Here is a 24,148-nt window from a genome sequence, read left to right on the forward strand (position 1 = left end):
CTGGATTCAGTTTCCCAGTATTTTATTGAGGATTTTCGCATCGATGTTTATCAAGGATATTGGCCTGAAATTTTCTTTTTTTGGTGTGTCTCTGCCAGGTTTTGTTATCAGAATGATGCTGGCCTCATAAAATGAGTTAGGGATGAGTCCCTCTTTTTGTATTGTTTGGAATAGTTTCAGAAGCAATGGCACCAGCTCCTCTTTGTACCTCTGGTAGAATTCAGCTGTGAATCTGTCTGGTCCTGGGTGTGTGTGTGTTTTTTTTGGTTAGTAGGCTATTAATTACTGCCTCAATTTAAGAAATTGTTATTGGTCTATTCAGGGATTCGACTTCTTCCTGGTTTAGTCTTGGGAGGGCGTATGTGTCTAGGAATTTATCTATTTCTTCTAGATTTTCTAGTTTATTTGCTTAGAGGTGTTTATAGTATTCTCTGATGGTAGTTTTTATTTCTGTGGGATCAGTGGTGATATCCCCTTTATCATTTTTTCTTGTGTCTATTTGATTCTTCTCTTTTCTTCTTTATTAGTCTGGCTAGTGGTCTATGTTGTTAATCTTTTTAAAAAACCAGCTTCTGGATTCACTGATTTTTTGAAGGGTTTTTCATGTCTCTATCTCCTTCAGTTCTGCTCTGATCTTAATTATTTCTTGTCTTCTGCTATCTTTTGAACTTGTTTGCTCTTGCTTCTCTAGTTCTTTTAATTGTGATATTAGGGTGTCGATTTTAGATCTTTCCCACTTTCTCCTGCAGGCATTTAGTGCTATAAATTTTCCTCTAAACACTGCTTTAGCTGTGTCCCAGAGATTCTGGTACGTTGTGTCTTTGTTCTCATTGGTTTCAAAGAACATCTTTATTTCTGCCTTCATTTTGTTATGTACCCAGTAGTCATTCAGGAGCAGGTTGTTCAGTGTCCCTGTAGTTGTGTGATTTTGAGTGAGTTTTTTAATCCTGAGTGCTAATTTGACTGCACTGTGGTCTAAGAGACTTTGCTTTGATTTGTTTTTTTTTTTTTTTGCATTTGCTGAGGAGTGTTTTACTTCCAATTATGAGGTCAATTTTAGAATAAGTGCAATGTAATGCTGAGAAGAATGTATATTCTGTTGATTTGGGGTGGAGGGTTCTGTAGATGTCTATTAGGTCTGCTTGGTCCAGAGCTGAGTTTAAGTCCTGAATATCTTTTTAAATTTTCTGTCCCATTGATCTGTCTAATATTGACAATGGGGTGTTAAACTCTCCCACTATTATTGTGTGGGAGTCTAAGTTTCTTTGAAGGTCTTCAAGAACTTGCTTTATGAATCTGGATGCTCTTCTATTGGGTGCATATATATTTAGGATAGCTAGCTCTTCTTGTGGTGTTGATCTCTTTACCATTATGTAATGCCCTTCTTTGTCTTTTTTGGTCTTTGTTTTTTTGAAGTCTGTTTTACCAGAGACTAGGATTGCAACCCCTGCTTCTTTTTGCTTTCCATTTGCTTGGGAAATATTCCTCCATGCCTTTATTTTGAGCTTATGTGTGTCTTTGCATGTGAGATGGTCTCCTAAATACAGCACACAGATGGGTCTTGACTCTGTATCCAATTTGCCAGTCTGTGTTTTTTAATTGGGGCATTTAGCCCATTTACATTTAAGGTTAATATAGTTGCATAGGAATTTGATCCTGTCATTACGATGCTAACTGGTTATTTTGCCCGTTAGTTGATACAGTTTCTTCATAGTGTCAATGGTCTTTACAATTTTGTATGTTTTTGCAGCGGCTGGTACCCGTTGTTCCTTTCCATATTTAGTGCTTCCTTCAGGAGCTCATGTAAGGCAGGCCTAGTGTTGACAAAATCTCTCAGCATTTACGTGTCAGTAAGGATTTTATTTCTCTTTCGCTTATGAAGCTTAGTTTGGCTAGATATGAAATTCTGGGTTGAAAATTCTTTTCATTAAGAATGTTGAACATTGGCCCCCACTCTTCTTTTGGCTTGTAGGGTTTCTGCAGAGAGATCCACTGTTAGTTTGATGGGCTTCCCTTTGTGGGTAACCTGACCTTTCTCTCTGTTTGCCCTTAACATTTTTTCCTTGCTTTCAATCTTGGTGAATCTGAAGATTATGTGCCTTGGGGTTGCTCTTCTTGAGGAGTATCTTTGTGGTGTTCTCTGTATTTCCTGAATTTGAACGTTGGCCTGCCTTGCTAGGTTGGGGAAGTTCTCCTGGATAATATCCTGAAGAGTATTTTCCAACTTGGTTCCATTCTCCCTGTCACTTTCAGGTACACCTATCAAATGTAGATTTGGTCTTTTCACATAGTCCCATATTTCTTGGAGGCTTTGTTCATTCCTTTTCATTCTTTTTTCTCTAATCTTGGCTTCATGCTTTATATCATTAAGTTGATCTTCAATATCTCATATCCTTTCTTCCACTTGATCAATTCAGCTATTGATACTTGTGTATGCTTCACGAAGTTCTCGTGCTGTTTTTCAGCTCCATCAAGTCATTTATATTCTTCTGTAAACTGGTTATTCTAGCTAGCAATTTGTCTAACCTTTTTTCAAGGTTCTTAGCTTTGTTGCATTGGGCTAGAACATCCTCCTTTAACTCGGAGGAGTTTGTTATTACTCACCTTCTGAAGCCTACTTCTGTCAATTTGTTAAACTCATTCTCTGTCCAGTTTTGTTCCCTTGATGGCAAGGAGTTGTGATCCTTTGGAGGAGAAGAGGCATTCTGGTTTTTGGAATTTTCAGCCTTTTTATGCTGGTTTTTCCTCACCTTTGTGGATTTACCTACATTTAGTCTTTGATGTTGGTGACCTTCGGATGGGATTTTGGTGCGTATGTTCTTTTTTTTTTTTTTTGGCATTCAATCTTCTTTATTATGAAAACAACTATTTTGCTTATGTATCTATTCTGTGCTGCATTAGAAAGTTAGAATGTATACATATATTTTTCCCCACACTTCCTAAGAATGTTTGAAGCTTAAGCTTTTCTTTTTTTGATTTTTTATTTTTATTATTATACTCTAAGTTCTAGAGTACATGTGCACAACGTGCAGGTTCGTTACGTATGTATACATGTGCCATGTTGGTGTGCTGCACCCATTAACTTGTCATTTACATTAGGTATATCTCCTAATGCTATCCCTCCCCCCCTTCCCCCACCCCACTGCAGGCCCAGTGTGTGATGTTCCCCTTCCTGTGTCCAAGTGTTGTCATTGTTCAATTCCTACCTATGAGTGAGAGAACCTGTGGTGTTTGGTTTTTTGTCCTTGCAATAGTTTGCTGAGAATGATGGTTTCCAGCTTCATCCATGTCCCTACAAAGTACAAGAACTCATCCTTTTTTATGGCTGCATAGTATTCCATGGTGTATATGTGCCACATTTTCTTAATCCAGTCTATCATTGGTGGACATTTGGGTTGGTTCCAAGTCTTTGCTATTGTGAATAGTGCCGCAATAAACATATATGTACATGTGTCTTTATAGCAGCATGATTTATAATCCTTTGGGTATATATCCAGTAATGGGATGGTTGGGTCAAATGGCATTTCTATGTTCTAGATCCTTGAGGAATCACCACACTGTCTTCTACAATGGTTGAACTAGTTTACAGTCCCACCAACAGTGTAAAAGTGTTCCTATTTCTCCACATCCTCTCCAGCACCTGTTGTTTCCTGACTTTTTAGTGATCGCCATTCTAACTGGTGTGAGATGGTATCTCAATGTGGTTTTGATTTGCATTTCTCTGATGGCCAGTGATGACGAGCATTTTTTCATGTGTCTGTTGGCTGCATAAATGTCTTCTTTTGAGAAGTGTCTGTTCATATCCTTTGCCCACTTTTTGATGGGGTTGTTTGTTTTTTTCTTGTAAATTTCTTTGAGTTCTTTAGAGATTCTGGATACTAGCCCTTTGTCAGATGAGTAGATTGCAAACATTTTCTCCCATTCTGTAGGTTGCCTGTTCACTCTGATGATAGTTTCTTTTGCTGTGCAGAAGCTCTTTAGTTTAATTAGATCCCATTTGTCAATTTTGGCTTCTGTTGCCATTGCTTTTGGTGTTTTAGACATGAAGTCCTTGCCCATACCTATGTCCTGAATGGTATTGCCTAGGTTTTCTTCTAGGGTTTTTATGGTTTTAGGTCTAATATTTAAGTATTTAATCCATCTTGAAATAATTTTTGTATAAAGTGTAAGGGAGGGACCCAGTTTCAGCTTTCTACATATGGCTAGCCAGTTTTCCCAGCACCATTTATTAAATAGGGAATCCTTTCCCCATTTCTTGTTTTTGTCAGGTTTGTCAAAGATCAGATGGTTGTAGATGTGTGGTATTATTTCTGAGGGCTCTGTTCTGTTCCATTGGTCTATAGCTCTGCTTTGGTTCCAGTACCATGCTGTTTTGGTTTTTGTTGATGTTGATACTATTCCTTTCTGTTTGTTAGTTTTCCTTCTAACAGCCAGGCCCCTGTTATGCAGGTCTGCTGGAGTTTGCTGGAGGTCCACTTCAGACCCTGTTTCCCTGGATATCACTGGCAGAGGCTGCAGAACAGCAAAGATTGCTGCCTGTTCCTTTCTCTGGAAGCTTCATCCCAGAGGGGCACCTGCCAGATGCCAGCTGGAGCTCTCCTGTGTGAAGTGTCTGTCGACTCTTACTGAGAGGTGTCTCCCAGTCAGGAGTCACAGGAGTTAGGGACTCACTTGAGGAGACACCCCGTCCCTTAACAGAGCTGGAGCACTGTGCTGGGAGACCCACTGCTCTCTTCAGAGCCGGAAGGCAGGACCGTTTAAGTCGGCTGAAGCTGTGCCCACAGCCACCCCTTCCCCCAGGTGCTCTGTCCCAGGGAGATGGGAGTTTTATCTATAAGCCCCTGACTGGGGCTGCTGCCTTTCTTTCAGAGATGCCCTTCCCAGAGAGGAGGAATCTAGAAAGGAAGTCTGGCCACAGTGGCTTTGCCAAGCTGTGGTAGGCTCCGCCCAGTTTGAACTTCCCAGCAGCATTTTGAGGGGAAAATCGCCTATTCAAGCCTCAGTAATGGTGGATGCCCCTCCCCTCACCAAGCTTGAGTGTCCCAGGTTGACTTCAGACTGCTGTGCTGGCAGCAAGAATTTCAAGCCAGTGGATCTTAGCTTGCTGGGCTCTGTGGGGGTGGGATCCACTGAGCTAGACCACTTGGTTCTCTGGCTTCAGCCCCCTTTCCAGGGGAGTGGGCGGTTCTGTCTCACTGGTATTCCAGGTACAACTGGGGTATGGGAAAAACTTTTGCAGCTAGTTCAGTGTCTGCCCAAATGACTGCCCAGTTCTGTGCTTGAAACCCAGGGCCCTGGTGGTGTAGGCACCTCAAGGAATCTCCTGGTCTGCAGGTTGCAAAGACCGTGGGAAAAGCATAGTATCTAGGCTGGAATGCATTATTCCTCACAGCACAGTCTCTCAAGGCTTCCCTTGGCTAGAGGAGAGAGTTCCCTGACCCCTTACACTTCCCAGGTGAGGCGACACCCCACCTTGCTTCAGCTCGCCCACCGTGGGCTGCACCCACTGCCTAACCAGTCCCAATGAGATGAACCAGGTACCTCAGTTGGAAATGCAAATATCACCCACCTTCTTAGTTGATCTTGCTGGGAGCTGCAGACTGAAGCTGTTCCTATTTGGCCATCTTGCCAGCCTCAATATTTGTTTTTAAGAGTTTCATCTGATGTGCTTATCTGGCTGTGTACCATATTGCCAATTAGCACTATAAAGTTTCTAGTCGTGCAGGTGCTCTAGATATTTTGGTGCCTGAGTTACATAAATCTTTCACACAAAAAAAGATAAAGATGTACCTCCACTTTATTATAAAGAAAGTTGAAATAAGCCCATAGCCAGAGTGAAATGTAGAGTTAAATGCCTCTACAGAGGCATTATTAATTTTTATTAAAAATAGGTTTTTATAGAATATTTCCATTTCTTATGAACAAAGAAGAGCTAATAAATTCAAGTCAATGACAGACTTTTAAATTCTGTGTGCTTTCTCCTGGGTACCCAGTACGGTTCATCCAGACTGACTACTAGGCTGTTAGAAGATATAACTGTATGATTACTAAAATATCATAACTAGGGCCACATAAATTTTTAGGTAAAAATTCACGGATACTCGACAACATTTAACATTCTCACTGAATATTACAACTAATGTAATTACCTAATAATACAATTAATAATATTAGCGTTACCTTACCTGCTTTATAAAAGTAAACTATAGTAAATGTACTTATTCTTTTACTCTCATATAGCTCTGCTTTATTCAAATCCTTCTCTGGATATACTAAAGGCAACATAAAAGGAATCTTCTCCTTTCCAAACCAGGCAGTACTTTATAGCCAGATTAATTTTCATAAAATACTTACACCATGTTACTTTTCCCCTTAACCACACCCAGTGATTTCCTAGTAATACTCAAAACAACCTAACCTGCATTTATTGCCTCTCATAAGCCTTGCCCATCCTGCCTTTCCTGTCTTAGGCCCTGGTGCATGCCCACTCAAATCCTCTGCCGAATTGGTGTTGTCTGCCCTTTGTTTTTGAGCACAATGTAGAGATTTGCTATCACACAGCACTGTTGCTCAATTTTCTTCTCTCATTTTTTCTCTTTCAGCCCAAACCCTAACCATAATTCCAGGTTCAATGAAAGTGTTATGTTCTCTTTGAAGTTTTCTCTAATCGCCCCATCTCACAGTTGTCTATGGTTTCTAGAGTCTCATACTGCATTTATTTTCTTTGTTAACAAATTAATATTTATCATATTCCTTGTATTTTAATTAACTACTTGAATATTTATATATTTTCCTTCTTACTTACATTTAATAAGGATAGAGACACTTTGTAAATATTGTTTTGCCTTTCATGGCCCTCACCCTGGGTACTGCACATAGCAGGTGCTCAACTAATTCCGAATTTATTCACAAGAACTCAAAGAGCAACACAAATGATTCACACTACATATGAAACACTTCTTTTCAGAGAAGTCTCCTAAGCATTGGTCCAAGTGGCCAAGAGGTATCTTATCCCCTGGATGTCATTAAAAATAGATAAATACTATTTTGTGCTGGATGGTATCACAGAAAGTAATAACACAGGAAAGAAATGACCATGAGAGTGTTGGCCTCACCCAATTCTAGTTTTTCATTATTCTTTAGATATTTCAATACCTTCCAGACTGTAAACATACCAAAAAAAAAAAGAGAGAGAGAAAAAAATTTATGATTTGGATGAATGCTTAAGTCTCCACTAAATGCAGAAATGACGTAAACCATTGACAATACTGAGTTCTAGTTGTGATGCTAAGTTAGGCCTGATATATCTATGAACGTTCTAACATGAACAAGGCAGGGATACCTCAAAGATATTGCAGGTTTGGTTTCAGATCACCACAATAAAGACAACATCACAGTAGAGAGATCATACCAATTTTTTTGGTTTTCCAGTGCATATGAAATTTCTATGTACCTTATACTGTAGTCTATTAAATGTGCAATAGCATTCCAACAAAAATACAATGTAGATACCTTAATTTAAAAATACTTTATTGCTAAAAATTGCTAATGATCACCTTAGCCTGCAGCAAGTCATAATCTTTTAGCTGGTGGAGGGTCTTGCTTCAATGTTGATGGTTGCTCACTGATCAGGGTGATAGTTGCTGAAGGTTGGGGTGGCTGTGGAAATTTCTGAAAATAAGCCAACAATAAAGTTTGTTTTATCAATTGACTCTTCCTTTAATGAAAGATTCCTCTGTAGCAAGTGATACTGCTTGATAGCATTTGACCCGCAATAGAAATTCTTTCAATATTAGAGTAAATCCTCTCAAACCCTGCCACTGCTTTATCAATGAAGTTTATCGAATATTCTAAATTGTTTGTTATCACTTCAACAATGTTTATAGCATCTTCACCAGGAGTAGATTCCATCTCAAGAAACCACTTTCTTTGCTCATCCATAGAAAGCAACTCATCATCCATTAAAGTTTATCATGAAATTGTAGCAATTCAGTCATATCTTCAGGCTTCTCTTCTAATTTTGGTTCTCTTGCTATTTCCACATCTGCAGTTACTTTGTCTGCTGAAATCCTGAACCCCACAAAGTCATTCATAAAGGTTGGAATCAACTTCTTCCAAACTCCTGTCAATGTTAATATTTTGACCTCCTCCCATGAATCACAAATGGCATCTAGAATGGTAAATTATTTTCAGAAGGTTTTCAACTTACTTTGCCCAAATTCATCAGAGGAATCACTAGCTATGGCAGCTATAGCCTTACAAAATATCCTTCTTAAATAATGAGATTTGAAAGTCAAGCATGGTGGTGCATGCCTACAATACCAGCTACACAGAAGGCCAAGGTGGAAGAATCATTTAAGGCCAGGAGTTCGACTCCAGCCTGGGAACCATAACAAGATTTCATTTCTTTAAAAATAATCAAAATTACTTCTTGTCTCATTGGTTACACATTGTGATAGCAGGCACAAAAACAATATTAATCTTCTACAATTTTATCAGAACTCTTGGGTGACCATATGCATTGTCAATGAGCAGAAATATTTTGAAAGAAATTTTTCTGGGCAGTATGTCTCAACAGTGGACATAAAATATTTAGATGTTCAGTAAGCCATGCTGTAAGCAGATGTGCTGTCATACAGGCTTTGCTTTTTCATTTATAGGGAACAGTCAGAGCAGATTTAACATAATTTTTAAGGGCACTGGGATTATTTTTCTTTTTTTTTCACTCAAACATTCTGAGAGACACCCTAGGATTTTTGAAATACTAAATGGGCATTGGCTTCAACTTCAAGTCACTAGCTGCATTTGCCCTGAAAAACAGTGTGTCCTTTGAAGCTTTAAAGCCAGACATTGAGTTCTCCTCTCTAGCTATGAAAATCCTAAATGGCATCTTCATCCAATAGAAGGCTGTTTTGCCTACATTGGAAATCTGCTGTTAAGTGTAGCCAATTGCATTGATTAGCTTAGCTAGTTCTTCTGAATAACTTACTGCAGCTTCTATACCAGCATTGGAACTTCTTATGTTATGGAGATGGCTTCTCTTCTTAAACCCCATGGACCTCACCTCTGCCAGCTTCAAAATTCTCTTCTGCCACTTCCTCAACTCTCTGAAGCTTTACAGAATTGAAGAGAATTAGGGACTTGCTCTGGATTTGGCTTTGGCTTAAGGGAATGTTGTGGCTGGTTTGATTTTCTACCCAGGCCACTAAAACTTTCTCCATATCAGCAATAAGCCTCTTTTGCTTTCTTACCATTCACGTGTTCACTGAAGTGGCACTTTTAATTTCTTTCAAGAACTCTGTCTTCGCATTCACAATTTGGCTCACTGTTTGGCATAAAAGGCCTAGCTTCCAGCCTATCTCAGCTTTTGACATGCTTTGCTCACTAAGCTTAATCACTTCTAGTTTTTGGTTTAAAGTGACAGATTTGTGACCCTTTCTTTCACTTGAACACTTAGAGGCCATTGTAAGGTTATTAACTGGTCTAACTTTAACATTCTTGTGTCTCAGGAAATAGAGGCCCACCAAAAAAGGAAAGAGATGGGGGAATGGCCAGTCAATGGAACAGTCAGAACACATAGAATATTCATTGATTAAGTTTGACATCCTATATGGATGTGGTTTGTAATGCCCCCAAATGAAGTCAATAGTAACATCAAAGATCACTGATCACAGATCACTGTAACAGGTATAACAATAATGAAAAAGTTTGAAATATTGTGAGAATTACCAAAACATGACACAGAGACATAAAGTGAGCATCTGCTCTTGAAAAAATGGTGCCAACAGACTTACTCAAAACACAGTTGGCACAAACCTTCAATTTGTAAAAAATGCAATATCTATGAAGCACAATAAAGCAAAGTGCAGTAAGACAAGGTATCCCTGTACAGCAACACCATATTATATCAGGCAGTTTTCACAAGTTATGCCTTCTACTGAACAAGATTAGACAGATTATTTTGCATTCTTTTCAGAGTCATTGTTTTTATTTTATGTCACTATCATTTTGTAAGAAACAGTAACCTTTGCCGCATTCATAAATAAAAACCTTATTTCCTTTAACTATATTCTCAGAGAGTATGTTTGTTTGATTTTCAGTTTCTCTGCATTCGGTCCTGTCTTTTTCTAAGGCAGAAACCAAAGCAAGCGATAGATGAATGAATGCTGAAGCAGCATGCTATCAAGAGATTAGCATCTGGCAACTGGATGAGTTGAAACTAGTAGCTTTCTTGAGCTTCCTAGAATTGAGTTGCACTAATGAGCCTAAGAGATTTTTGTTGAAAGAAATCTCACCAAATTTCCTGGCCCTGATAACATTTTAGTCAGGCCTAAAATATACTTCATTCTAACATTCAGTCGTTTGAAACAAACACCACAATAATAAAATAACAATAAACAATAATAAAAATAACAATAATAAAATAACAAAACGAAAGTATTGGCAATATATGAACTCCTCAATACCAAAACTAAATGCAGCAACTAAGCTAAACAAGCCTCTATGTTATCTAATGTTCTTTATAAACTCCCCCTGAGGGGTACACAGCAGGTGCTGTGGGGCAGCAGAGATTCTAGACAGAAACATGGTAGGGCTTTTGTTGCAGCTGCTATGCTAGTTACCAGAAGATCAATAAATGATTGGAGCACCTAACACAGTGAATGATTGCAGTGGCATTGAAATAATGATATAGGAAACCACTTAAAATGCATATATGCACTTGCTCTTTGGCTGTCAGGATCTCAAATTCAACATGGCTGGCACCTAAAAAATTTCTGAATATTTTGCTTAAAAGAGTTACAAGGTTGATTGTTTTGGGTTTCTTACTTTGACATATAGATTTAGAGAAAAAGAAAAACAATTTAAATTTTTTGCCAATCAATTTAATCAGGTAGTAAGTAAAAAATCCAGGAAGAGTTCATTTGCTCAGTGTTTATCCATTTAAATGAATTTTTTGACAGCTAATGTTTATTCTTTCTGGCATGAAAACTTAAAAAATTTTAATCATTTCAACTTCAACAAATGCTTTCAGAATTCTCATGTGCAATTCATTCTTTCTTAAACTCTGAATATTAAATGAAATTTCATCTTTTTCTTGACATAACAGTTTCAGTTACATATTTGCTCTTGCTCTAAATATGCCTTCAGTTATAATTATGGATTTTACAGCTTCTCCATCTTTCCAGAGTTGACAGGAAATGCCACACAACCTCACAGAATGAAAATCATTCAAATTTTCATGTCCATACTTGTGCTCTCAACACTGATCAGCTGTCCTACTTTTTCTTGTTTAATCTTCCTTTGATTCTACATACAGAATGAAGAATTCCTGAGATTCCTTTCTTCTCTATCTCTTTTAGATTCTCCACGGAGAATGCAAACTTTTACCCATGTCCTCAAGCTTCCAATTAAACTAGCCACTCTCACTTCCTTCACACTACCTAATACATTGAGAAAGGAGAACTACCATTTGTCCCAGCAATCCCATCACTGGGAAGATATCCAGACAAACACAAATTATTCTACCATAAAGATACATGCACACGAATGTTCATTGCAGCACTATACACATAGCAGAGACATGGTATCAACCTAAATGCCCATCAATGACAGATTAAAGAAAAGATATATGCATATACATGGTGTATATGTATACTATCCCATATACGCCATGGAATACTATGCAGTCATGGAAAACTATGCAGTCATGGAAAAGAATGACATTATGTTTTTTTCAGGAACCTGGATGGAGCTGGAGGATGTTATCCTTAGCAAACTAACACAGGAACAGAAAGCCAAATACCTCATGTTCTCACTTATAAATGGAAGCTAAATGATAAGAACTTAGGAACACAAAGAAGGAACAGACACTGGGGTCTATCAGAAGGGAGGAGGGTGGGAAAAGGTAGAGGAGCAGAAAAGATAACTATTGGGTACTGGGCTTAATAGCTTGGTGATGAAATCATATGTACAACAAAACTTTGTGACACATGTTTACCTATGTGACAAAACTTTACATGAACCCCCAATCCTAAAATAGAAGTTAAAACATAAAATAAATAAATAAATAGAAAATTTGGCCAAGAGTCTTTCAAATCATTGTCCATTTTTTAAATTATACTTTAAGTTCCAGGGTACATGTGCAGAACTTGCAGGTTTGTTACGTAGTTATATATGTGCCATGCTGGTTTGCTGCACCCATCAACTCATCATTTACATGAGGTATTTCTCCTAATGCTATCTCTCCCCTAGTCCCCCTCCCTGACAGGCCCCAGTGTGTGATGTTCCCCTCCCTGTGCCCACGTGTTCTCAATGTTCAATTCCCACCTATGAGTGAGAACATGCAGTGTTTGTTTTCTGTCCTTGTGATAGTTTGCTGAGAATGATGGTTTCCAACTTCATCCTACAAAGGACACGAACTCATCCTTTTTTTGGCTGCATAGTATTCCATGGGGTATATATGCCACAATTTCTTAACCCAGTCTATCACTGATGGACATTTGGGTTGGTTCCAAGTCTTTGCTATTGTGAGTAGTGCTGCAATAAACATACGTGTGCATGTGTCTTTATGGCAGCATGATTTATACTCCTTTGGGTTTATACCCAGTAATAGGATCGCTGGGTCAAATGGTATTTCTAGTTCTAGATCCTTGAGGAATCACCACACTGTCTTTCACAATGATTGAACTAATTAACACTCCCACCAACAGTGCAAAAGCATTCCTATTTCTCCACATCCCCTCCAGCATCTGTTGTTTCCTGACTTTTTAATGATCTTCATTCTAACCGGTGTGAGATGGTATTCCACTGTGGTTTTGATTTGCATTTCTCTGATGATGAGCATTTTTTCACGTTTGTTGGCTTCATAAATGTCTTCTTTTGAGAAGTGTCTGTTCATATCCTTTGCCCACTTTTTGATGAGGTTGTTTGTTTTTTTCTTGTAAATTTGTTTAAGTTCTTTGTAGATTCTGGATATTAGCCCTTTGTTGGATGGGTAGATTGCAAAAATTTTCTGCCATTCTATAGGTGGCCTCTTCACTCTGATGGTAGTTTCTTTTGCTGTGCAGAAGCTCTTTAGGTTAATTAGATCCCATTTGTCTATCTTGGCTTTTGTTGCCATTGCTTTTGGTGTTTTAGTCATGAAGTTTTTGCCCATGCCTATGTCCTGAATGGTATTGCCTAGGTTATCTTCTAGGGTTTTTATGGTTTTAGGTTCAACATTAAAGTCTTTAATCCATCTTGAATTAATTTTTGTATAAGGTGTAAAAAAGGGATCCAGTTTCAGCTTTCTACATATGGCTAGCCAGTTTTCCCAGCACCATTTGTTAAATAGGAAATCATTTCCCCATTTCTTGTTTTTGTCAGGTTCGTCAAAGATCAGATGGTTGTAGATGTGTATTATTATTTCTGAGGCCTCTGTTCTGTTCCACTGGTCTATATCTCTGTTTTGGTACCAGTACCATGCTGTTTTGGTTGCTATAGCCTTGTAGTATAGTTTGAAGTCAGGTAGCGTGATGCCTCCAGCTTTGTTCTTTTGGCTTAGTATTGTCTTGGCAATGCAGGCTTTTTTTGGTTCCATATGAACTTTAAAGTAATTTTTTCCAATTCTGTGAAGAAAGTCATTGGTAGCTTGATGGGGGTGACATTGAATCTATAAATTACCTTAGGCAGTATGGCCATTTTCACGATATTGATTCTTCCTATCCATGAGCATGGAATGTTCTTCCATTTGTTTGAGTCCTCTTTTATTTCATTGAACAGTGGTTTGTAGTTGTCCTTGAAGAGGTCCTTCACATCCCTTATAAGTTGGATTCCTAGGTATTTTATTCTCTTTGAAGCAATGGTGAATGGGAGTTCACTCATGATTTCACTCTCTGTTTGTCTGTTATTGGTGTATAGGAATGCTTGTGATTTTTGCACATTGATTTTGTATCCTGAGACTTTGCTGAAGTTGCTTATCAGCTTAAGGAGATTTTGGGCTGAGACAATGGGGTTTTCTAAGTATACAATCATGTCATCTGCAAACAGGGACAATTTGACTTCCTCATTTCCTAACTGAATACCATTTATTTCTTTCTCTTGCCTGATTACCCTGGCCAGAACTTCCAACACTATGTTGAATAGGAGTGGTAAGAGAGGGCATCCTTGTCTTATAGCAGTTTTCAAAGGGAATGCTTCCAACTTTTGCCCATTCAGTATGATATTGGCTGTGTGTTTGTTATAAATAGCTCTTATTATTTTGAGATATGTTCAATCAATACCTAGTTTATTGAGAGTTTTTAGTATGAAGGGCTGTTGAATTTTGTTGAAAGCCTTTTCGTCATCTATTGAGATAATCATGTGGTTTTCTTCACTGGTTCTGTTTATGTGATGAATTACGTTTATTGATTTGTGTATGTTGAACCAGCCTTGTATCCCAGGGATGAAGCCAAGTTGATCGTGGTGGATAAGCTTTTTGACGTGCTGCTGGATTCGGTTTGCCAGTATTTTATTGAGGATTTTTTCATCGATGTTCATCAGGGATATTGGTCTAAAATTGTTTTTTTGTTGTGTCTCTGCCAGGTTTTGGTATCAGGATGATGCCGGCCTCATAAAACGAATTAGGGAGGATTCCCTCTTTCCTATTAGAATAGTTTCAGAAGGAATGGTACCAGCTCCTCTTTGTACCTCTGGTAGAATTCATCTGGTCCTGGCCTTTTTTTCATTGGTAGGCTATTAATTATTGCCTCAATTTCAGAGGCTGTTATTGGTCTATTCAGAGATTCAGCTTCTTCCTGGTTTATCCTTGGGAGGGTGTATGTGTCCAGGAATTTATCCATTTCTTCTAGATTTTCTAGTTTATTTGCGTAGAGGTGTTTACAGTATTCTCTGATGGTAGTTTGCATTTTTGTGGGATCGGTGGTGTTATCCACTTTATTATTTTTTATTGTGCCTATTTGATTCTTCTTTCTTTTCTTCTTCATTAGTCTTGCTAGCAGTCTATCAATTCTGTTGATCTTTTCAAAAAACAGCTCCTGGATTCATTGATTTTTTGAAGGGTTTTTTGTGTCTCTTTCAGTTCTGCTCTGATCTTAGTTATGTCTTGCCTTCTGCTAGCTTTTGAATTTGTTTGCTCTTGCGTCTCTAGCTCTTTTAATTGTAATGTTAGGGTGTTGATTTTAGATCTTTTCTGCTTTCTCTTGTGGGCATTTAGTGCTATAAGTTTCCCTCTACACACTGCTTTAAATGTGTCCCAGAGATTCTGGTACATTTTGTCTTTGTTCTCATTTGTTTCAAAGAACTTCTTTATTCCTGCCTTCATTTTTTTATGTACCCAGTAGTCATTCAGGGGCAGGTTGCTCAGTTTCCATGTAGTTGAGCGGTTTTGAATGAGTTTCTTAATCCTGAATTCTAATTTGATTGCACTGTGGTCTGAGACACAGTTTGTTGTGGTTTCTGTTCTTTTACATTTGCTGAGGAGTGCTTTACTTCCGATTATGTGGTCAATTTTAGAATAAGTGTGATGTGGTGCTGAGAAGAATGTATATTCTGTTGATTTTGGTGTGGAGAGTTCTGTAGATGTCTATTAGGTCCACTTGGTGCAGAGTTGAGTACAAGTCCTGTATATCCTTGTTAACCTTCTGTCTCGTTGATTTTTCTAATATTGACAGTAGGGTGTTAAAGTCTCCCATTATTATTGTGTGGGAGTCTAAGTCTCTTTGTAGGTCTCTAAGGACTTGCTTTATGAATCTGGGTGCTCCTGTATTGGGTGCATATATATTTAGGATAGTTAGCTCTTCTTGTTGAATTGATCCCTTTACCATTATGTAATGGCCTTCATTGTCTCTATTGATCTTTGTTGGTTTAAAGTCTGGTTTATCAGAGACTAGGTTTGCAACCCCTGCTTTTTTTTGCTTTCCATTTGCTTGGTAGATCTTCCTCCATCCCTTTATTTTGAGCCTGTGTGTGTCTCTGCATGTGAGATGAGTCTCCTGAATACAACACACTGATGGGTCTTGACTCTTTATCCAATTTGCCAGTCTGTGTCTTGTACTTGTGGCATTTAGCCCATTTACATTTAAGGTTAATATTGTTATGTGTGAATTTGATCTTGTCATTATGACGTTAGCTGGTTATTTTGCCCATTAATTCATGCAATTTCTTCATAGAATTAATGGTCTCTATAATTTGGCATGTTTTTGCAGTGGCTGGTACCAGTTGTTCCTTTCCATGTTTAGTGCTTCCTTCAGGAGCTCTTGTAAGGCAGGCCTGGTGGTGACAAAATCTGTCAGCATTCGCTTGTCGGTAAAGGATTTTATTTCTCCTTCACTTATGAAGCTTAGTTTGGCTGGATATGAAATACTGGGTTGAAAATTCTTTTGCTTAAGAATGTTGAATATTGGCCTCCACTCTCTTCTGGCTTATAAAGCTTCTGCCAAGAGTTCCACTGTTAGTCTGATGGGCTTCCATTTGTGGGTAACCTGACCTTTCTCTCTGGCTGCCCTTAACATTTATTCCTTGATTTCAATCTTGGTGAATCTGATGATTATGTGTCTTGGGACTGCTCATCTCAAGGAGTATCTTTGTGGTGTTCTCTGTATTTTCTGAATTTGAATGTTGGTCTGCCTTGCTAGTTGGAGAAGTTCTCCTGGATAATATCCTCAAGAGTGTTTTCCAACTTGGTTCCTTTCTCCCCGTCACTTTCAGGTACAACAATCAAACATAGATTTGGTCTTTTCACATGGCCCCATATTTCTTGGAGGATTTGTTTGTTTCTTTTTACTCTTTTTTCTCTAATCTTGTCGTCTTGCTTTATGTCATTAATTTGATTTTCAGTCACTGATATCCTTTCTTCCACTTGATGGAATCAGCTATTGAAGTTTGTGCATGTGTCACGAAGTTCTTGTGCCATGGTTTTCAGCTCCATCAGGTCATTTAAGGTCTTCTCTACACTGTTTATTCTAGTTAGCCATTCACCTAACTTTTTTTCAAGGTTTTTAGCTTCCTTGCAATGGGTTAGAACATGCTCCTTTAGCTTGGAGAAGTTTGTTATTCCAACCTTCTGAAGCCTACTTCTGTCAACTCGTCAAAGTCATTCTCTGTCCAGCTTTGTTCCATTGCTGGTGAGGAGCTGTGATCCTTTGGAGGAGAAGATGTGCTCTGTTTTTGGAATTTTCAGTTTTTCTGCTCTGCTTTCTCCCCATCTTTGTGGTTTTATCTACCTTTGGTCTTCGATGTTGGTGACCTACAGATGGGGTTTTGGTGTGGATGTCCTTTTTATTGATGTTGATGCTATTACTTTCTGTTTGTTAGTTTTCCTTCTAACAGTCAGGTCCCTCAGCTGCAGGGACCTGCTTGTCCCTGCTGGAGTTTGCTGGAGCTCCACTCCAGATCCTGTTTGCCTGGGTATCACCAGCAGAGGGTGCAGAACAGCAAATATTACAGAACAGCAAATATTTCTGCCTCATCCTTCCTCTGGAAGCTTCTTCCCAGAGGGGCACCTGTCTGTATGAGATATCTGTTGGCCCCTACTGGGAGATGTCTCCCAGTTAGGCTACACAGGGTCAGGGACCCACTTGAGGAGGCACTCTGTCCATTCTCAGAGCTCAAATGCCCTGCTGGAATAACTACTGCTCTCTTCAGAACTGTCAGACAGGGACGTTTAAGTCTGCAGAAGCTTCTGCTGCCTTTTGTTCAGCTATGCCCTGCCCACAGATGTGGAGTCTACAGAGGCAGTAGGCATTGCTGAGCTGCGGTGGGCTCCACCCAGTTTGAACTTCCTGGCAGCTTTGTTTACCTAGTCAAGCCTCAGCAATGGCAGACACCCCTCCCGCCAGCAGGCTACTGCCTTGCAGGTCGATCTCAGACTGCTGCGCTGACAGTGAGCAAGGTTCCATGGGGGCGGTACCCCCCAAGCCAGGCACGGGAGGGAATCTCCTGGTCTGCCAGTTGCTAAGATCATGGGAAAAGTGCAGTATTTGGGTGGGAGTGTCCAGTTTTTCCAGGAACAGTCTGTCACCGCTTCCCTTGGCTATGAAAGGGGAATCCCCCGACCCCTTGCACCTCCCAGGTGAGGTGACACCCCAACCTGCTTTGGCTCACCCTCCATGGGCTGCACCCATTGTCCAACCAGTCCCAGTGAGATGAACCAGGTGCTTCCATTGGAAATGCAGAAATCACCTGTCTTCTGTGTCAATCACACTGGGAGCTGCAGACCAGAGCTGTTCTTATTCAGCCGTCTTGGAATGGAGATCGTTCCTGTCCATTTTTAATTTAACATTTCAATTTCAGCTTCCCTTCCTCCAGGAATGAATGGGTCGTCTCCCTCCAGTCTCTACTCCTGATCCTCTCTCTTCTAGTCTACTCCAAGATTCCCATCAATTATTCCCCAGGCTCTTCCTTATCAAATATGTGTTCCTCTTGACCTATAATCATGCTTCAGTCTATTTTGTCTTTAAAAAACAACACAAAGTAAAGCAAACAATAATGCCATGCAGCATTTCTAACTCTACTATTTGTTTTTCATGCTATTTCTCACTCATGATATCTTGTTTCATCAGTTTTATAGTTTGGAATTTAGAGTTCAGTTAATCTAAATGTATGGAAATATTGAGGGAGTCTGAGTTAAATGTAGATATTTCTAAAGAGTAATTTTATTCTCTTCTGCCAAATACTCATGATCACATTAAATTAATTTTTAGATTTATGAGTATAAAAATACAAATAACAATTCCATATAAGCCAGGGCTATATCTAGGAACTCTTAAGAAATACATTATATTTGTCCTACCTAGAGTCAGGGCCAACAACAAACAAATAACTTTGTCATGTGTCTTTGCTGGTGGGTAGACTTCTTTTTTTCCTGGTTTGTCTTTTCACTGTGAAAATATCCGTTTGGGCTGGGCACAGTGGGACACGCCTGTAATCCAGCACTTTGGGAAGCCAAGGCGGGCAGATCACAAGGTCAGGAGATTGAGACCATCCTGGCCAACATGGTGAAACCCTGTTTCTACCAAAAATACAAAAATTAGCTGGGCATGGTAGTGCATGCCTATAATCCCAGCTACTTGGGAGGCTGAGGCAGGAGAATTACTTGAACCAGGGAGTCAGAGGTTGCAGTGAGCCAAGATCATGCCACTGCACTCCAACCTGGTGACAGAGCAAGACTCTATAAAAAAAATCCCTTTGAAGGAACTGACTATATAAACCACCTTAGGTAGGCACAAGGTATTACTGAAACATGAAAACACAAGTCTCTTGGCATCATACAATACTGTCATGCAGTCACAAGTCTGGTATTAGCTTACCATACCAAATTCCTTATTTTTAAAAATTTTCAGACAATAGGGAATTCCCTTGTGAATTTAAAGAATTTGTTGAATTATATATAGCACATCTCACAGTAGGTGATCTAGTTTTTTATGTTGCTGGAAACAGAAATCTCCATGTTTCTCTATCAGTAGAGATGGGTGTACTAGCTGTCAAGATAATGCTGTAATGAATAACTGTGATTACAGAGAGCTCCAAAATACCAAGTTTCATATCCTGTAAGATATTTATATTTTAATTCATTTTCTGGTAGAAAAAAATTAATCCAAGATTCTTTACCATTTATACTAAAACAACAGGTTAAAAAAAACTATGTCACACAGTTAACTATGAAAATTATATTTAACACAGTTTCCATTTCAGAGAGATGAGGAAAATTAAGCCTTAAAAAATGCAAGCAAATTGCTTAAGGCCATAAAAAATTAAGGGATAGAACTAATATGTGCATTTAGAGCTCCTTTTTTAAAAACCCACAATAAACAATAGGATTATATCCTCTGACCTCCAATAACATAAATATTGACCAGACAGTATAAAGTAGCTATCTTTAGAATAAAAATAGAAGACCTACGAAAGAAACCAAGACATAATAAAAGAAGAAGAATCTATTAAAAAAAGAAGAAAATTTTTAAAATAATAGAATAGAACTTATAGCTGTGAATATCTTGCAATTGCTCCTGACTTCCAGTAATTGCAAACAAAGTAAATCAGATCAAGCTTCAGGCTCAGAGCAACTATTAATACTTACAAAATATTTTTTTAAAATCTGTTCTATGTCATTTGAACATTAAAGAGGCAGGGGTGAATTAAAAGATCAAGATATTTAGGGGAGAAAATGAAAAAGACAGAAGAGTTCTGCAACTGGTGCCATTTTTTTTTCTGTCCACGCTCATACCAGAAGAGGCACCTGAGAGAATCAGGAGCTTTGCAAAACTTTGAACAGATTCATGGTGCCAAGGGAACAAAAATTGGAGTTCATTGCCTGCCTAGGACATGCAAGTGGCAAACATCTGGGGCTTTGAGACCACAAAGAAATACACTCTAGAAATCAGTGTTTATGATTTTTTAAGTGGGCTTTTATAAGCCTTGATTATATCAAGGTGATCTGGAATTACTAGCCACCTACTAGAAAAAAATATATAAATCCTCTTTGGTGGAAGATATTACACACTTAAATTATCTCTACTACTTTGTATAAAATGGGTAGTTTATATTAAAAAATAATTAGAATAACAAGGAGACAAGACAACATGATCACAACCAAGAGAAAAACAGATATCAGAAACAGACAAGAGAAAATTCAAAATTATAAAGTTATTAGAAATAGATGTTAATATAGTCAAGGAAATAAAAGACATAATTTAAAATATTGTCAGATAGCTAAAAATGTAAAGAACAATCCAATGAAAATTCTAGATATGAAAAAATGCAATTACTGAAAAAATACTCAATATATGGGTTAACAGTAAATTAGTCATAGATGAAAAAAGAATAAATCACCTGGTAAATTGGTCAGAAGAAAATACCCAGGATGAAGTATAAAGAGACAAAAAGAAGGAAAAATAGAGAAAATTACATAGGAAAGACATCGGGGATACAATTAAAAGTTCCAACAAATGTGTAAGTGGAGTCCCAGAAGAAAAGGAGAGAAAAATGGAGCAGAAAGATAGTTGAAGAGAGTATGGCTATGGATTTTTCACAACTGGAAAAAGAGATTAAGCTGCAGATTCAGATAGTATTAGGAATCCCAAAAAAGGATATATACAAAGAAAGCTACACATAGCATATTATAGTGAAATCAATGAAAAACAAAGAAAAATGAGAAAATCATAAGATCATCTATAGGGAAGGAAAAGAGACTACCTTGATGGGAATCATAATCAGAATCATAATTGCCTTTTCAATAAAAACTACGAAGCCAGAAGACACCGAAATGTATTTTCAAAGTACCAAAAGAAAGTAACTGCCAATCTAAAATTCTATAGTCAATGAAAATGTCTTTGAGGAATAAAGTCAAACTAGGATATTTGCAGACCACAACAATAGCATCTGTTGTCAGTAGACCCACTGACATTGCTGGTAGATTCCTCTAATGGAAATATTAAAGGAATGATTACCTCTAGATAGGAAGAAAGCCATAGTGATTGGAAGATGGCATGAGGGAGCTTCTTGGCAATGACAGAATTTTATTTATTGACCTAGTTACAGCATGTGTTTACTTTGTAATACTTTGTTGAGATTCACCCTTGTGACTTGTGCACTTTGTGTGGATGAGTTAAACAAAACTATAAATGAACTGGATGTGATCTGAACAAAATATCCAGAGAGCAACAAGAGGAAATAAACAGATGGATAAAATGAAGGACAGATTTAAAGACACCATGGCTAGAAAGTCCAGTAACAGTTACAAAAGGGAAGAATTGAGAAAATGAAGGAGGCACAGTATTCAAAGAGATAATGGCTGGGAAAATAAAAGAAAAGCCAGAAAACTCTCTAAAGTGCTGGAAAAAATAGCCATCAATCTAGAATTCTATACCACGCCAATTTACCCATCAAAATAAGAGTGAAATAAAGACATTTGCACTCATTCATTCATTCACACAGTTTGTTGTTGTTCAACAATTCTTATTGAGCACTTACACTGTCTAGGCATAGGGACCTACCATTAACAAAAGCAAATAAAGTCCCCATTCTCACAATTCTAGAGGTCAGAGCCTGAAATGGAGCTCATGGGATTAAAATAAGGGTGTCAGCAGGGCTGATTTCTTCTTCTTTTTTTTTTTTTTTTTGAGACGGAATCTCGCTCTGTTGCCCAGGCTGGAGTGCAGTGGCACGATCTCGGCTCACTGCAAGCTCCACCTCCCGGGTTCACGCCATTCTCCTGCCTCAGCCTCCCGAGTAGCTGGGATTACAGGAACCCGCCACCGTGCCCGGCTAATTTTTTCTATTTTTTTGGTAGAGACGGGGTTTCACCCTGTTAGCCAGGATGGCCTCGATCTCCTGACCTCGTGATCCGCCCGCCTCAGCCTCCCAAAGTGTTGGGATTACAGGCGTGAGCCACCACGCCCGGCCAGGGCTGATTTCTTTTGGAGTCTCCAGGAGGAGTCTGTTCCTTGATCCTTCCAGCTTTTAGACTTAGTATTCGTTGAACTGTGGCCACATCACTACATGCTATGCTTGCTTCAGTCATCGATTGCTTTCTCTCCAACTCTGACTTCTCCTGCATCCCTTTTATAAGGATCACTGTGATTACATTGAGACCACTCAGATAATTGAGAATAATCTCCCCATCTCAACATATTTAACTTAATCACACCTGCAAATTTTATTTTGTCATATAAGGTAACATTCACAGGTTCTGAGTATTAGGATATGGACATCCTTGGGGGACAATTATTCAACCTGCCACAATATGTACGCATTTCTGTTGGATTTTACCTAGGGGTATAAGCTGTTTATTATGTTCAGCATTAGTTGATAATACCAAATAATGTTTCCAAATTGTTGTATTTACTTATGTTTCCACCAGCAGTGTTTCACATACTCATCAATACTTGTTACTGTCAGTCTTTTTAATTTTAGCCATTCTGGTAGATTTGATGCTGGACAAATATAGACTATAATAGTTTTACTACTAATAGCCTTTTGCAGAAAAAACTACTAACAAGTCCACCTTAGTTTTTTACAATGAAAAAATAAAACCAAGAAAGAAAGAAATAGTAGATGAAAGATAAAACATAGAGGAAAATAGATGTTAAACTTTGGATAAATTTATAATGAATTTGGGGAGTAAAAAATAATGGAATAAAGTTTAAAAATTATTTAAGTGGAAAGGGTAAAGTTTTCTAAGATCCTTACATTGTTTAAGAGGAGAGTAGATAAAGCCTAATGAAAAAATAAGAGGAAGAAACTAACTTTGCCAGGACTGAAGAAGAAGGAAAGGGTATTTCAGAAAGGTAAAACATTCTTTGCAAATATTCCGTGCCCTGAAAGAATGTGGCACATTTCCAGAAGGGCAACAATGTGACATGTGGCTGAATGCCAGCCTTCATGAAGGGTGCTGAGGAGATTAGGCTGCAATTGGGACACTAATTTGGGGATAGATTGGGTTGGGCTATTTCAGGAGATTTTTAGGAGTCTAAACTTCATTTATTTGACCACTAAAGAGTCATTAACATTTTAGAACACACAAAACATTTTAAATGATTTTAAAAGCACAAATGGCATCACTTGAATTACATTCAATATAATTATGGTTTTAATATAAATATAAAATGTAAACTGGAATCCTCAAAACAGTTAAATAGCAATTGTAATAATCCATGTATAAAGTGGCAATTTAATATTTCACCTCAAGGCACTGTGCTATGTATATCTGTCGGTATAAAAATTAATGACATTGGCTGGGCACGATGGCTCATATCTGTAATCCCAGCACTTTGGGAGGCCAAGGCGGGCAGCTCACCTGAGGTCGGGAGTTCGAGACCAGCCTGATCAACATGGAGAAACCCTGTCTCTACTAAAAATACAAAATTAGCCAGGCGTGGTGGCACATGCCTGTAATCCCAGCTACTCAGGAGGCCAAGGCAGGAGAATCGCTTGAATCTGGGAGGTGGAGGTTGCAGTGAGCCGAGATCTCGCCATTGCACCCCAGCCTGGGCAACAACAGAGAACTCCATCTAAAAACAAAACAAAACAAACAAACAAACAAAACTAATACATTGTACCTAAACCCAGGTAACACGTAAGTCAAGTTGCTGGTGGTTGCAAAGAGAAGGGAAAGGAAGTGAAGGATGTCAGATATTAGAGGCAAAGAACCTTTGGGATTCAGGAAGTACTA

The 24,148-nt window shown here is 38.5% G+C and overlaps 1 long non-coding RNA gene across 9 annotated transcripts in view; it reads right to left on the minus strand.

The window, feature by feature from the left end:
- LOC112440110 (uncharacterized) overlaps positions 1-24,148 on the minus strand; it is a 313,728-nt gene that overhangs the window by 274,209 nt on the left and 15,371 nt on the right. For 5 of the 9 annotated variants that reach the window (XR_004672076.1, XR_003028308.2, XR_008625719.1 and 2 more), the window contains one exon: positions 7,557-7,671. The exons of the other annotated variants lie outside the window; for them this stretch is intronic. This is a non-coding gene — a long non-coding RNA (uncharacterized LOC112440110). The remainder of the gene's footprint in view (positions 1-7,556; positions 7,672-24,148) is intronic. 9 annotated transcript variants of the gene reach the window in all.

Source organism: Pan paniscus, chromosome 5 (assembly GCF_029289425.2).
Source record: "Pan paniscus chromosome 5, NHGRI_mPanPan1-v2.0_pri, whole genome shotgun sequence".
Classification (NCBI taxonomy): Eukaryota; Metazoa; Chordata; class Mammalia; order Primates; family Hominidae; genus Pan; species Pan paniscus.